The sequence below is a fragment of the Ranitomeya imitator genome, chromosome 3 (assembly GCF_032444005.1).
Source record: "Ranitomeya imitator isolate aRanImi1 chromosome 3, aRanImi1.pri, whole genome shotgun sequence".
In the NCBI taxonomy this organism is placed as follows: Eukaryota; Metazoa; Chordata; class Amphibia; order Anura; family Dendrobatidae; genus Ranitomeya; species Ranitomeya imitator.
The window spans coordinates 633,030,109-633,047,168 of record NC_091284.1 but is presented as its reverse complement, the minus strand read 5'-3'; positions in this window follow the sequence as shown (position 1 = coordinate 633,047,168).

Below are 17,060 nucleotides of genomic sequence, written 5' to 3'. Positions count from 1 at the left end.
GCTTGTGCAGATAACCGTATTATCGGTCCGAGTGTGATCCGACAAAACATCGGATCACACTCGGACCAAAGTTATGATTTTATTCTATGGAGCCATGCATATGTCTGACTTTTTCCTCTGACAGACTCTGCCCAAGGTAAAAAAAAATCACTGCATGCCTGAGTTTTGGTCTGATGTTCGGTTCGCACTCGGCCATGCAAGTCAGTGAGTCAGCTCACACCACAGGACTGTACTCAGATGACTCAAAGTGTGATCAGAGTGTAAAGGTACCGTCACCGCTCTGCTTTCCGGCCGCTGTGCTCACACAGACAGTACAGGAGGAGAGCAGAGCACAGCGCTGGAGGACAGACGGCTGTAGGTAAGTATGTAGTGTTTGTTTTTTTTTACTTTTAGGATGGTAACCAGGGTAAACATCGGGTTACTAAGCGCGGCCCTGCGCTTAGTTACCCGATGTTTACCCTGGTTACCGGCATCGTTGGTCGCTGGAGAGCGGTCTGTGTGACAGCTCTCCAGCGACCAAACAGCGACGCTGCAGCGATCCGGATCGTTGTCGGTATCGCTGCAGCGTCGCTAAGTGTGACGGTACCTTAAGGCAACGTTCACACTTTCAATATTTGGTCAGCATTTTGCATCAATACTTGTAAGGTAAAAGCAGAAGTGCAACAATCAAAGGAAGGCTATGTGCACACGGTGCGGAATGGTGTGCGGATTTTTCTGCACGGTTTTTGGTAAATCTGCAGATAAACCGCACTGCGGATTTACCGCGGAATTACAGCGGTTTTTACACTTTTTTGTGTGAATTCCACCTGCGGTTTTACACCTGAGGATTTCTATTATGGAGCAGGTGTAAACCGCTGCGGAATCTGCACAAAGAATTCACATGCTGTGAAAAAAACAATTCTGCATTTCTGCGCCGTGTACAACGCATGGAAAACAGCTGCAGATCCGCAGCATCAAATCCGCTGCAGATCCACAGCAAAATCAGCAATGTGTGCACATAGCCGAAACGCATAATATAGTGATGAGCGAGCATCCTCGCCACTGCTTGATACTCGATATTTGACACCTGTTAGACCGCCAATGAACATGCAGGGATTGCCTGCCATACACAGTAATGCTGTAGCCATGTTGGTTAGTGGTATTCCTGTGATTGGCCGACTGTATCACATCATGAGGTCTTATATAAGACCTGGTGATGATCTGCTTGGCACACATGTTCAGGAAGTAGTTCAGGGAGAATTGTTATACAGTAGGGAAAATAAGTATTTGGTACACTGCTGATTTTACAAGTTTTCCCACCTACAAGGAATGGAGAGATCTGTAATTTTTATCGTAGGTACACTTCAACTGTGCGAGGCAGAATCTAAAAATAAAAAACAAAAAATCACATTGTATGATTTTTAAATAAATTGCCTTATATTGCATGAAAAAGGTATTTTATACAATAGAAAAACAGAACTTAATAATATTTGGTACAGAAACCTTGTTTGCAATTACAGACATTTCTTATAGTTCTTGACCAAGTTTGCACACACTGCAGCAGGGATTTTGACCCACTCCTCTATGCAGATCTTCTCCAGATATTTCAGGTTTCATGGCTGTTGCTGAGCAACACTGAGTTTCAGCTCCCTCCAAAGTGTCACACCAACCTGAGAGATCTGGAGGTTGAATATCACTGTGCTTTGTCAATCTTCCATTTAACCTGTATATTTGTATCCCATATTAAATGAATTTGGTTTCCTTTGATGCTAAAGAGATTAATGACCCTTTCTAAGCTGAAACATGCAGCTCCATTTCAGTTGCTTTCGATCTGGTCATTAACACTCCCTACAAAACCTGGCCAGACCCTCTATCCTGCCAGTGAAAGCTCTGCTTTCTTGCTCTTAGGAGATGCTGTACTGAATAGGTGTTTGTTGTTGCTATGGGAAATTCATCTTCCTGTGCTGTGTGCTAAAGATAAGTAGTTGAAGTTTGGAGTCATAGTTGTGGTGTTTGGTAGGTTGCTGTTGTACTTGTGTGTGTTTATCTTCTGTTCTCTATCCTCCTCCCTATTGGTGGTTAGTGCTTTTGTATTATAGAGGTTTTCAGTTATCCCTGTTTTGTCTGTGTCTAGTTTACCTTTTATTTCTGTCCCATGCCTCATGGGGTAGGGTAGGGGACAGATTAGACTTTTTACATGAGCATAGTAAGGTTGGAGACTCGAGCCTCTCTACCTTTAAGAGTACCCCCAGGACAGGGATAGTTAGGGTCTCAGCTCCAGGGACAGTTTGATGCCTCTCCATTACTACTCCATGGGCTTGATGTCATCAGACAATACAAAGGCAAATGGGAAGAGTTGGGCAAAGCGCCAGAATTGACGCATGTAACAGCTGCTGGCTGCTATTTTTAGGCTGGTCAATATCCATTTTAGGGGGGTCAACATCCAACATCCATGTCTTACCAGCCTGAGAGTACCAGCCCCCGGCTGTCTGGTTTAGCAAAGCTGTTTGTCAAAAATGGTGGGGACCCCACGCAATTTTTTAAAATTATCTATTTAAATAATTTTAAAAAACTGCATGGGGACCCCTCTCTTTTTGAAAACCATATTTGCTAATGCTGACAGCTGAGGGTTGCAGCCCGCAGCTGTCAGTTTTGCCTGTCTGGTTATCAAAAATACAGGGGAACCTGCGCCTTTTTTTTAAATTTATTTAGAACATAGGTGTGGATGCTGAATAGGACCATCAGCCGCCACCTGCTCTCACCATTATTAGCAGTGGCAAGTGTAGGCTAAATGGGAGTAGTAGTCCCATCAGCCGCCGCCTGCTCTCACTGTTATCGAAAACCTAAGGAAACTAAATAAACATAAACCCTGCTGTAACTAAATAAGTAAAAAGCAAATATGCATCTAAATAACACGGTTCTAGATAATACTGTTTTTGATCAAAAATAGCATGTCATCCTTCCGTCTACAAGGTGACCCTGATATTTAGATGCACTTTTGCTGTTTACTTATTTAGTTACAACAGTGTTTATTTTTATTTTGTTTCTTGTAGGTTTTTTATGCTTCATGGCCAAAGTGAACATGCGTTTATGTGCTGCATGTACACCAACTTAAATGAAGCTCAAATTTTGTGTTTTTTTTCATTATATTTTTTCATTTTGTGCAAGCTGAAGTATAGCCTCCCTACCTTGAGCTGGAAATTACATTTAAGAGCTTCCCTAGATTGGTGTCCACAGGTCGGGACCCGGTCCTTTTGTCTACCCTTATTCACACACTGAGGTCAACCCTGACACATGGTAAGGCTATTAATATTAGGCAGTATAGGACCGTCCCGATCAGGGTCACCTTGTCAATGGTTTGATGGCTTTTATGTTATTTTTTATTAGAAACAGTATTACTAAGAACCCTGTGTTATTTAGATGCACTTTTGCTTTTTGCTTATTTAGTTACAGCAGTGTTTATGCTTACTTTGTTTCTTGTAGGTCTTCCATGCTTCATGGCCAAAGTGAAAATGCGTTTATTATTATTATTTATATAGCACCATTAAATCCATGGTGCTGTACATGAGATGGGGTTGCATCAAAATACAAATATCACAGTAAACAAAACTAACAATAACAGACTGATACAGAGGGGAGATGACCCAGCCCTTTTGGGCTTACATTCTGCACAATTGTGGGAAAGGAGACAGTAAGTAGGGGGTTGCAGTAACTCCAATGGTGTTGATGTGGTCGTGTGGTCACTACAGGTTGTAAGCTTCTTTGAAGAGATGGGTTTTCAGGTTCCATTTGAAGGATCCAAATGTGGTGGATAACTGGACGTGTTGGGGCACAGAATTCCAGATCATGGGGGATATTCGGGAGAAATCTTGGAGGCAATTGGGTGAGGAGCAAATAAGCGTGGAGGAGAGGAGGTCTTGGGAGGACTGGAGATTACATGAGGGAAGATATTGAGAGATTAGTTTGGAAATATATGGAGCAGAAAGGTTATGGATGGCTTTGTAGGTCAGTGTTAGTAGTTTAACCCAGCTGTACTGTTCGGGTCAATATGACCCGAAATGATTTTTGAGACCCTGTAGATTTTTTTATGAGGATTTGAAACTAGTGGTATCTTGACTTCTCCTCATTTGTAGAGCTCTCTCTCTATATATATTTTTGTTTACTTTTTGCTACACACTGATTGTTACACTTGTACTGTTCGGGTCAATATGACCCCATAGCATTTTATACTGTTCATCTTGTACTGCTAAGTAATAGAGAAGACAGAAAGCTTGACATTATTTTGGATTATAATGTCACAAAGGGAGCAGTTGATACTTTAGACCAAGCAATATCATCATATACATGCAAATGCAAAACCAATCGGTGGCCAATGATTTTATTTTATAACATACTGGACGTTTCTGCATACAATGCATTTGTCTTATGGAGAGAAATCGACCCCCATTGGAACCGGAATAAGCTGCATAAAAGAAGATTATTTCTTGAGGAATTGGGCAAATCCCTGGTTAGGCCATATATTGAGAGCAGAAAAGTGACCCCCAGAAGTGAAGGAACAACAGCCCTTGTAAAAAGTGTCCAGCATGCTCAAGAAAGACTCCGCATCCACGGCCTCTACCAGCACAGCTACCAGCAGCACAGCTACCAGCAAAAAAAGGAAGAGATGTAGCTTCTGTCCATCTTCCTGTGACAATAAGACTAATCTGACATGTGCTGGATGTTCAAAATATCTGTGTAAAGGACATGTGTCTTATTAATGTGTTCAGTGTAAAAACGAATGAACATGTTCAGTTTTTCTTTTTTCTTTCTAAAAAGGTTGAAGTTTTTATGATTTTTCATTTGTTTATTTATAAATATTGTTTTCAAAAAGTTAAATTTCATGTTTTAGTAATAGTAATGTAAAGCTTCTTTGTTATTTGTGTACAGAATGCCAACAATCAAAGATAATTGTAAAAAGCCTGTGTAACCTTTTTATGAAAAAAATAAATTATTAAGTTTAAATTTAAATGTTTCATTTGTTTATGATCAACCATGTTCACATACAGTATAATAATGAAAAAAGTATTCAAATAATACACTTGGAGTAGCTAAAAATCAAGAATTAATAGGTCGGGTCAAATTGACCCGGGAACAGTACAAATGTATAGCAAACAGAACAGCAGGGTTAAACTGGATATGCTGGGAAATTGGGAGCCAGTGAAGGGATTTGCAAAGAGGGGAAGCAGGAGTGTAGCGAGGAGAGAGATTGGTCAGGCAGCAGACTTAAGTATGGATTGGAGGGGTGCGAGAGTGTTAGAAAGTAGGCCACAGAGGAGGATGTTGCAGTAGTCGAGGCGGAGATGATTAGGGCATGCACAAGCATTTTGGTAGAGTAATATTTTTGAGCTGGAGGTGACAAGAGGGGGCAAGAGCTTGGATGTGCGGCTTAAAGGACAGGGTAGAGTGAAGGGTTACTCTGAGGCAGCGGATTACCAGGACGGGGGAAAGTGTGAATCTATTGTGATAGATATATCAGGTAGAGAAGGTATGCAAGATGAAGGAAAGATAATTAGTTTAGTTTTGTCCGCATTGAGCTTGAGGAAGTGAGAGAAGAAGGAGGATATGGCTGATAGACACTCTGGGATTTTGGAGAGCAGAGAGGTGACATCTGTGCCAGAGAGGTAGATGTGAGTGTCATCGGCATATAGATAGTACTGGAAGCCATAGGACTTTATGAGTTGTCCCAGGCCAAGGGTATAGATTGAGAAGAGAAGGGGTCCTAGGACAGAACCTTGAGGTATACCAACAGAGAGGGGGGAATGAAAAGGTAGTATGGGAGTAAGAAACGCTAAATGTGCGGTTGGTGAGGTATGAGGAGATCCAGGATAGGGCGAGGTCTTTAACGCCAAAGGAAGAGAGGATCTGTAGTAGGAGGCAGTGGTCAACTGTGTCGAAGGTAGAGGACAGGTCTAGAAGGAGGAGTATGGAGAATTGTCTGTTAGCTTTGGCTGTAAGTAAATCGTTCGTAAGTTTGGTCAGGGCAGTCTCAGTGGAATGTTGGGGACGGAAGCCAGATTGTAGATTGTCGAAGAGCTAGATGCAAAGTGAAAGGAAAGTTCAGCGTGGACGTGCTGCTCAAGTAGTTTGGAAGAAAATGCGAGAAAAGATATGGGGCAGCAGCTGGACATAGAGCTCGGGTCAAGGGAAGGCTTTTTGAGGATAGATGTAATTGTGGCATGTTTGAAAGCAGAGGGGAAGGAACCAGAAGTTAGTGATAGACTGAAGAGATGGGTTAGGGATGGGATTAGTGTAGTGGTGAGGTTGGAAAGGAGGTGTGATGGGATGGGGTCAAGGGCACAAGTGGTGAGGTGTGATTTGGGGAGAAGATGAGCAAGCTGTCCTTCAGTGATTTTGGAGAGGGAACACAGCGCAGCAGGAGAGGCTGTGTCAGAGGGTGTCAGCCATATTTCGGTGAGGCCCAGGAAGGAAAGATTACGAGAGGTAAAGAGGTCATGAATCACATGGAGTTAATGTGCTGGATGTATACCAACTTAAACCAAGCTCAATTTTTGTGTTTTTTTCTTGCTGTTATCAGTTGAATAAAACTCTCAACATTCTCCCCTTCTCATGCTGATCTTAGCATAGGCAGGGGAGAATGATGAAAGTGGTCTTCAGCACCCAACACGGGGGAACAACGCTTACTATACCGCTGCTTCCCAGGCGCTGATGTGTGGTACTTATGCGGCACATGGACAGCACAAGGTTACCACACGTACGACACACATGTACGTGCAGGGCTGCCACTAGAAATTTCGGGGCCCCATACTGGCAAAATTTTCGGGGCCCCCTTGAGACTCCGCCCAGGCTCCACCCCAGCCCCGCCTCCACGTTCCACCCCTCGAACTGTCCACAGTCCCACGGCTCTCTCTTGGAAAAACTCCACTTCTCACCTATCATACATTAACAGTTCCCATCACCAGATCACACACATAACCAGCAGCTTTTGTTTTGGCCAAAAGATTTTTTAAGCCGCCACCATAACACGGTAGACACTTTTGACCGGGCCCTACTCTACTGTAACCTATTAAATATTTGTTAAAATATGCAATACAATTTAGGTATATTTTTATTTATTTTTCAATGTTTAAAATGACCAATAATATCACATACAAGGAACAAATACCACAACACCATGTCCAGACCACATATTACCACCACAGTGATCGAATAATATCACATACAAGGAACAAATACCACAACACCATGACCAGACCACATATTACCACCACAAAGTGACCGAATACTACAATTCTGATCAGTAATTAAAAAAAAGCACCATACTATCACCATAAGTGCCATTATACACAGGAGATCTGTACTTAGTATGCAGTGTCTGTGTACAGATAATACAGTGATCACTAGTGAAATTATACACAGGAGCTCTGTATATAGTATACAGTGTATAGTTTCAGTGTATAGGTAACACACTGACTCACCAGTGACGTCTCTAGGTGAAGTCCTTCATCTTTCATCCAGCACAGACCGCCATCATTTCATCCAGCCAGGGCTCGTCTCTGCAGGAAATAACACAGTTATCTCGAGCTCCGCTTGTAGAATACATTACTTAATTTTTCACAACTTCTACATTACACCACATGAAGAAAAAGAGGCAACATAGTATCACTCTATACAGTAACAGGACCGCCCCCTCATTTAAAACAGTATACTCAAAAAATAAAATAAATACATCACTGTAGTAATAATATCCCTAAATTAGCCCCTATGGTAATAATATTCCCCATCCTGGCCACCGTGTGTCTCATTCCTGGTGTCAGCCATATGTTCTCCCATCCTGCTCTCATGAGTATCCATTCTGCCCATATGATTTCCCCATCCTGCCCCATATGATTGCCCCATGTGATCTCTCCATCCGGTCCCATCTGTCTCCATCATATCCATCCTGCCCCATGATCCTGCACGATCTGTCTCCAATTCTGCCCCCAGTGTCTCCAATCATGCCCCATGTCTCCATTCTGCCCCCTATGTCTCCAACCATGCCCCTGTGTCTGCAATTCTGCTACTTGTCTCCAATTATACCCCCCTGTGTCTCCAATCTGCCCCATCTGTCTCCAATCCTCCCCATCTGTCTCCAATCATGCCCCGTATCTCCATTCTGCCCCGTGTCTTGCATTCTGCCCCAATGTCCAGCATTCTGCCCCAATGTCCAGCATTCTGCCCCCGGGTCTCACAGTCTGTCACTGTGTCCAGCATTCTGCCCCTGTCACTGTGTCCAGCATTCTGCCCCTGTCACTGTGTCCAGCATTTCTGCCCCACTGTGTCCAGCATTTCTGCCCCACTGTGTCCAGCATTTCTGCCCCACTGTGTCCAGCATTTCTGCCCCACTGTGTCCAGCATTCTGCCCCACTGTGTCCAGCATTTCTGCCCCACTGTGTCCAGCATTTCTGCCCCCCTGTGTGTCCAGCATTTCTGCCCCCCTGTGTGTCCAGCATTCTGCCCCACTGTGTGTCCAGCATTCTGTCCCACTGCGTGTCCAGCATTTCTGCCCCACTGTGTCCAGCATTCTGCCCCACTGTGTGTCCAGCATTCTGCCCCACTGTGTGTCCAGCATTCTGTATCACTGTGTGTCCAGCATTTCTGCCCCACTGTGTCCAGCATTCTGCCCCACTGTGTCCAGCATTTCTGCCCCACTGTGTCCAGCATTTCTGCCCCACTGTGTCCAGCATTTCTGGCCCACTGTGTCCAGCATTTCTGGCCCACTGTGTCCAGCATTTCTGCCCCTGTGTGTCCAGCATTCTGCCCCACTGTGTGTCCAGCATTTCTGCCCCACTGTGTCCAGCATTTCTGCCCCATTGTGTCCAGCATTTCTGCCCCACTGTGTCCAGCATTTCTGCCCCACTGTGTCCAGCATCCTGCCCCACTGTGTGTCCAGCATTTCTGCCCCACTGTGTCCAGCATTCTGCCCCACTGTGTGTCCAGCATTTCTGCCCCACTGTGTCCAGCATTTCTGCCCCACTGTGTCCAGCATTTCTGCCCCACTGTGTCCAGCATTTCTGCCCCACTGTGTCCAGCATTTCTGCCCCACTGTGTCCAGCATTCTGCCCCACTGTGTGTCCAGCATTTCTGCCCCACTGTGTCCAGCATTTCTGCCCCACTGTGTCCAGCATTCTGCCCCACTGTGTCCAGCATTTCTGCTCCACTGTGTCCAGCTTTCTGCCCCACTGTGTCCAGCTTTCTGCCCCCCTGTGTCCAGCTTTCTGCACCCCCCGTGTCCAGCTTTCTGCCCCCCTGTGTCCAGCTTTCTGCCACCCCCTGTGTCCAGCTTTCTGCCCCCCCGTGTCCAGCTTTGTGCCCCCCTGTGTCCAGCTTTCTGCCCCCCGTGTCCAGCTTTCTGCCCCCCTGTGTCCAGCTTTCTGCCCCCCCTGTGTCCAGCATTCTGCCCCACTGTGTCCAGCATTCTGCCCCTGTGTGTCCAGCATTCTGCCCCCCTGTGTCCAGCTTTCTGCCCCCCCCGTGTCCAGCTTTCTGCCCCCCTGTGTCCAGCATTCTGCCCCCCCTGTGTCCAGCTTTCTGCCCCCCCTGTGTCCAGCTTTCTGCCCCCCCCCTGTGTCCAGCTTTCTGCCACCCCCTGTGTCCAGCTTTGTGCCCCCCCTGTGTCCAGCTTTGTGCCCCCCTGTGTCCAGCTTTCTGCCCCCCCCTGTGTCCAGCTTTCTGCCCCCCTGTGTCCAGCTTTCTGCCCCCCCCTGTGTCCAGCATTCTGCCCCACTGTGTCCAGCATTCTGCCCCTGTGTGTCCAGCATTCTGCCCCCCCCTGTGTCCAGCATTCTGCCCCCCCGTGTCCAGCTTTCTGCCTCCCCTGTGTCCAGCTTTGTGCCCCCCTGTGTCCAGCTTTCTGCCCCCCGTGTCCAGCTTTCTGCCCCCCGTGTCCAGCTTTCTGCCCCCCGTGTCCAGCTTTCTGCCCCCCCTGTGTCCAGCTTTCTGCCCCCCCCTGTGTCCAGCTTTCTGCCCCCCCTGTGTCCAGCTTTCTGCCCCCCCTGTGTCCAGCTTTCTGCCCCCCCCCCTGTGTCCAGCTTTCTGCCCCCCCTGTGTCCAGCTTTACTGTCCTGGGCACCCCATGTCCAGTTTTCTGCCCCCCCCTGTGTCCAGCTTTACTGCCCTGGGCCCCCTTGTGTCCAGCTTTCTGCCCCCCCTGTGTCCAGCTTTCTGCCCCCCCCCTGTGTCCAGCTTTCTGCCCCCCCCCCCTGTGTCCAGCTTTCTGCCCCCCCCCTGTGTCCAGCTTTCTGCCCCCCCCCTGTGTCCAGCTTTACTGCCATGGGCCCCCCCTGTGTCCAGCTTTCTGCCCCCTGTGTCCAGCATCCTGCCCCCCCTGTGTCCAGCTTCCTGCCCCCCCTGTGTCCAGCTTCCTGCCCCCCTGTGTCCAGCTTCCTGCCCCCCCTGTGTCCAGCTTCCTGCCCCCCTGTGTGCAGCTTTCTGCCCCCCCCCTGTGTGCAGCTTTCTGCCCCCCCTGTGTCCAGCTTTCTGCCCCCCTGTGTCCAGCGTCCTGCCCCCCCTGTGTCCAGCTTCCTGCCTCCCCTGTGTCCAGCTTCCTGCCCCCCCTGTGTCCAGCTTCCTGCCCCCCCTGTGTCCAGCTTTCTGCCCCCCCTGTGTCCAGCTTTCTGCTCCCCCTGTGTCCAGCTTTACTGCCCTGGCCCCCCCGGATCGCCGCTCTCAATAAAAAAAAAAAAAGGTTCTGCTTACCTGCCGCGCTCCTGCTCTCTCCACGCAGCTGCAGTGTGCACTCGCCGGCGACTGACAATGACGTCAGATGCCGGCGACCTGCACGCTGCGGCTGGCAGCTGTTAACTAGTGACGGGCGGGCGCGGGCCCGCACGTCAATAGCGTTAAACAGCTGTAGCGCCGGCCACCGCTAAGGGCCCGGTTCAGCCTGCGGCTGCCCGTAGGGGCCCGGTGAGCAGATAAGAGGGGGCCCCATACGCCAGTCACGGCTGTAATGCCCTGATGGCGGCCTGTGTACGTGTATTGTTTTTTTCCGGTACCGGAAATATCAGGATGTGTGAAACCATCCTTAAGGTGTAGGAAGAAGCAAGAAAGTTAACTCACCCATCCAAGTATCCAGGACTCCGAGCATGGAAACTGCAGTGCAGCAGGAAAAGCAATCAATCAAATAGGTATTCCAGCTCAGGCAGTCTGCTAAAAGCTTTCAAATTTTATTAGGAGAATTCTTTAAAATAAGTAATCCATTCAGCATAAAAGTCACAAGCCCCCAATGTGGAAAGAGTTCTTTGGGTGTTTCTATTGCCGTTTCTTAATCCTTGCATACCATCCCGAACAAAAAAAAAAGTTATATACCACATCCTATCCCAGTCATGTGATTGTTGCCACATAATCACTAATATTATTCTTCATCTGTTGAAGAAATATCCATTATTGAATTAACTGACAATATAAACTAAATAAAATAATATAATAGAACGCACATATACACGATAGACATATAAAATAACAACCCAAAAAATATAGACATATGTTGCAAACGAGAGCACCGCTCTAGGAATGAATATTAACCCCTTCAAGTCGCGGCCCTTTTTCGTTTTTGCGTTTTCATTTTTCACTTCCCTCCTTCTCAGAGCCATAACTTTTTTATTTTTCCGTCAATATGGTCATGTGAGGGCTTATTTTTTGTGGGACGAGTTGTACTTTTGAATTACACCATTGGTTTTACTATGTCTTTTACTAGAAAACGGGAAAAAAATTCCAAGTGCGGTGAAATTGCAAAAAAAGTGCAATCCCACACTTGTTTTTTGTTTGGCTTTTTTGCTAGGTTCATTAAATGCTAAAACTAACCTGCCATTGTGATTCTCTAGGTCATTACGAGTTCATAGACATCTAACTTGTCTAGGTTATTTTTTATCCAAGTGGTGAAAAAAAATTCAAAACTTTGCTTAAAAAAAAAAAGTGCCATTTTCCGATACCCGAACGTCTCCATTTTTCGTGATCTGGGGTCGGGTGAGGGCTTATTTTTTGCGTGTCAAGCTGACGTTTTTAATGATACCATTTCGGTGCAGATATGTTCTTTTGATCGCCCGTTATTGCATTTTAATGCAATGTCACGGCGACCAAACAAACGTAATTCTGGTGTTTGGGATTTTTTTCTCGCTACGCTGTTTAGCGATCAGTTTAATGCTTTTTTTATTGATAGATCGGGCGATTCTGAACACGGCGATACCAAATACGTGTAGGTTTTTTTTTTTAATTGTTTTATTTAGGATGGGGCGAAAGGGGGGTGATTTAACCCCTTCCCGACCTTTGACGCCACGTAGGCGTCATGAAAGTCGGTGCCAATCCGACCCATGACGCCTATGCGGCGTCATGGAAAGATCGCGTCCCTGCAGACCGGGTGAAAGGGTTAACTCCCATTTCACCCGATCTGCAGGGACAGGGGGAGTGGTAGTTTAGCCCAGGGGGGGTGGCTTCACCCCCTCGTGGCTACGATCGCTCTGATTGGCTGTTGAAAGTGAAACTGCCAATCAGAGCGATTTGTAATATTTCACCCATTATAACGGGTGAAATATTACAATCCAGCCATGGCCGATGCTGAAATATCATCGGCCATGGCTGGAAATACTAGTGTGCCCCCACCCCACCCCTCCGATCGCCCCCCCACCCCCCCGATCTGGCCGGTACACTGCTCCGGCTCCCCTCCGTCCAGTGCTCCGCTCCCCCCCGTGCTCGTGTCCGCTCCCCCCGTGCTCCAATCACCCCCCCGTGCTCCAATCACCCCCCCTGCACTCCGATCCACCCCCCCGTGCTCCATTCCAGCCCCCCCGTGCTCCGTTCCACGCCCCCCGCGCTCCGTTCCACCCCTCCCGCGCTCCGATTCCCCCCCCCCGTGCTCCGATCCCCCCCCCCCGTGGTCCCCCCCCCGTGGTCCCCCCCCACCCTATCATACTTACCGATCCAGCCGTGGTCCCGTCCGTCTTCTCCCGGGCGCCGCCATCTTCCAAAATGGCGGGCGCATGCGCAGTGCGCCCGCCGAATCTGCCGGCCGGCAGATTCGTTCCAAAGTGCATTTTGATCACTGAGATAGATTATATCTCAGTGATCAAAATAAAAAAAATAATAAATGACCCCCCCCCCTTTGTCACCCCCATAGGTAGGGACAATAAAAAAATAAAGAAATTTTTTTTTTTCCACTAATGTTAGAATAGGGTTAGGGGTAGGGGTAGGGGTAGGGTTAGGGGTAGGGTTAGGGGTAGGGTTAGGGGTAGGGCTAGGGTTAGGGTTAGGGTTAGGGGTAGGGTTAGGGTTAGGGGTAGGGTTAGGGCTAGGGTTAGGGCTAGGGTTAGGGTTAGGAATGTGCACACGTATTCTGGTCCTCTGCGGATTTTTCCGCTGCGGATTTGATAAATCCGCAGTGCTAAACCGCTGCGGATTTATGGCGGATTTACCGCGTTTTTTTCTGCGCATTTCACTGCGGTTTTACAATTGCGATTTTCTATTGGAGCAGTTGTAAAACCGCTGCGGAATCCGCACAAAGAAGTGACATGCTGCGGAATGTAAACCGCTGCGTTTCCGTGCAGTTTTTCCGCAGCATGTGTACAGCGATTTTTGTTTCCCATAGGTTTACATTGAACTGTACACTCATGGGAAACTGCTGCGGATCCGCAGCGTTTTCCGCAGCGTGTGCACATACCTTTAGAATTAGGCTATGTGCACACGGTGCTGATTTGGCTGCGGATTCGCAGCAGTGTTCCATCAGGTTTACAGTACCATGTAAACATATGAAAAACCAAATCCGCTGTGCCCATGGTGCGGAAAATACCGCGCGGGAACGCTGCGTTGTATTTTCCGCAGCATGTCAATTCTTTGTGCGGATTCCGCAGCGTTTTACACCTGTTCCTCAATAGGAATCCGCAGGTGAAATCCGCACAAAAAACACTGGAAATCCGCGGAAAATCCGCAGGTAAAACACAGTGCCTTTTACCCGCGGATTTTTCAAAAATGGTGCGGAAATATCTCACACGAATCCGCAACGTGGGCACATAGCCTTAGGGTTAGGGTTGGAATTAGGGTTGTGGTTAGGGTTAGGGGTGTGTTGGGGTTAGTGTTGTGGTTAGGGGTGTGTTGGGGTTAGGGTTGTGATTAGGATTATGGCTACAGTTGGGATTAGGGTTAGGGGTGTGTTGGGGTTAGTGTTGGAGGTAGAATTGAGGGGTTACCACTGTTTAGGCACATCAGGGGTCTCCAAACGCAACATGGCGCCACCATTGATTCCAGCCAATCTCGTATTCAAAAAGTCAAATGGTGCTCCCTCACTTCCGAGCCCTGACGTGTGCCCAAACAGTGGTTTACCCCCACATATGGGGTACCAGCATACTCAGGACAAACTGCGCAACAATTACTGGGGTCCAATTTCTCCTGTTACCCTTGTGAATCTAAAAAAATGCTTGCTAAAACATAATTTTTGAGGAAAGAAAAATGATTTTTTATTTTCACGGCTCTGCGTTGTAAACGTCTGTGAAGCACTTGGGGGTTCAAAGTGCTCATCACATATCTAGATAAGTTCCTTGGGGGGTCTAGTTTCTAAAATGGGGTCACTTGTGGGGGATTTCTACTGTTTAGGCACACCAGGGGCTCTGCAAACGCAACGTGACACCCGCAGACCATTCCATCAAAGTCTGCATTTCAAAAGTCACTACTTCCCTTCTGAGCCCCGACGTGTGCCCAAACAGTGGTTTACCCCCACATATGGGGTATCAGCGTACTCAGGAGAAACTGGACAACAACTTTTGGGGTCCAATTTCTCCTGTAACCCTTGGGAAAATAAAAAATTCTGGGCTAAATAATTATTTTTGAGGAAAGAAAACGTATTTATTATTTTCACGGCTCTGCATTATAAACTTCTATGAAGCACTTGGGGGTTCAAAGTGCTCACCACACATCTAGATAAGTTCCTTTCAGGGTCTAGTTTCCAAAATGGGGTCACTTGTGGGGGGTTTCTACTGTTTAGGCACATCAGGGGCTCTGCAAACGCAACGTGACGCCCGCAGAGCATTCCATCAAAGTCTGCATTTCAAAACGTCACTACTTCAATTCCAAGCCCCGGCATGTGCCCAAACAGTAGTTTACCCCCACATATGGGGTATCACCGTACTCAGGAGAAACTGGACAACAAATATTGGGGTCAAATTTCTCCTGTTACCCTTGGGAAAATTAAAAAATTCTGGGCTAAATAATTATTTTTGAGGAAAGAAAACGTATTTATTATTTTCACGGCTCTGCATTATAAACTTCTATGAAGCACTTGGGGGTTCAAAGTGCTCACCACACATCTAGATAAGTTCCTTTGGGGGTCTAGTTTCCAAAATGGGGTCACTTGTGGGGGGTTTCTACTGTTAAGCCACATCAGGGGCTCTGCAAACGCAACGTGACGCCCACAGAGCATTCCATCAAAGTCTGCATTTCAAAACGTCACTACTTCACTTCCGAGCCCCGGCATGTGCCCAAACAGTGATTTACCCCCACATATGGGGTATCAGCGTACTCAGGAGAAACTGGACAACAACTTTTGGGGTCAAATTTCTCCTGTTACCCTTGGGAAAATAAAAAATTGCAGGCTAAAAGATCATTTTTGAGAAAATAATTTTTTTTTTTTTTCATGGCTCTGCGTTATAAACTTCTGTGAAACACTTGGGGGTTCAAAGTCCTCACCACACATCTAGATTGGTTCCTTTGGGGGTCTAGTTTCTAAAATGGTGTCATTTCTGGGGGATCTCCAATGTTTAGGCACACAGGGGCTCTCCAAACGTGACATGGTGTCCGCTAATGATTGGAGCTAATTTTCCATTTAAAAAGCCAAATGGCGTGCCATCCCTTCCGAGCCCTGCCGTGCGCCCAAACAGTGGTTTACCCCCACATATGGGGTATCAGCGTACTCAGGACAAACTGGACAACAATATTTGGGGTCCAATTTCTCCTATTATCCTTGGCAAAATAGGAAATTCCAGGCTAAAAAATCATTTTTGAGGAAAGAAAAATTATTTTTTATTTTCATGGCTCTGCGTTATAAACTTCTGTGAAGCACCTGGGGGTTTAAAGTGCTCAATATGCATCTAGATAAGTTCCTTGGGGGGTCTAGTTTCCAAAATGGGGTCACTTGTGCGGGAGCTCCAATGTTTAGGCACACAGGGGCTCTCCAAACGCGACATGGTGTCCGCTAACAATTGGAGCTAATTTTCCATTCAAAAAGTCAAATGGCGCGCCTTCTCTTCCGAGCCCTGCCGAGTGCCCAAACAGTGGTTTACCCCCACATATGAGGTATCGGCGTACTCGGGAGAAATTGCCCAACAAATTTTATGATCCATTTTATCCTACTGCCCATGTGAAAATGAAAAAATTGAGGCGAAAAGAATTTTTTTGTGAAAAAAAATTACTTTTTCATTTTTACAGATCAATTTGTGAAGCACCTGAGGGTTTAAAGTGCTCACTAGGCATCTAAATTAGTTCCTTGGGGGGTCTAGTTTCCAAAATGGGGTCACTTGTGGGGGAGCGCCAATGTTTAGGCACACAGGAGCTATCCAAACGCGACATGGTGTCCGCTAACGATGGAAATAATTTTTCATTCAAAAAGTCAAATGGCGCTCCTTCCCTTCCGAGCCTTACCATGTGCCCAAACAGTGGTTTACCCCCACATATGAGGTATTGGTGTACTCAGGAGAAATTGCCCAACACATTTTAGGATCCATTTTATCCTGTTGCCCATGAGAAAATGAAAAAATTGAGGCTAAAAGAATTTTTTTGTGAAAAAAAAGTACTTTTTCATTTTTACGGATCAATTTGTGAAGCACCTGGGGGTTCAAAGTGCTCACTATGCATCTAGATAAGTTCCTTGGGGCGTCTAGTTTCCAAAATGGGGTCACTTGTGGGGGAGCTCCAATTTTTAGGCACACGGGGGCTCTCCAAACGTGACATGGTGTCCGCTAAAGAGTGGAGCCAATTTTTGATTCAAAAAGTCAAATGGCGCTCCTTCCCTTCCAAGCCCTGCCGTGCGCCAAAACAGTGGTTTACCCCCACATATGAGGTAT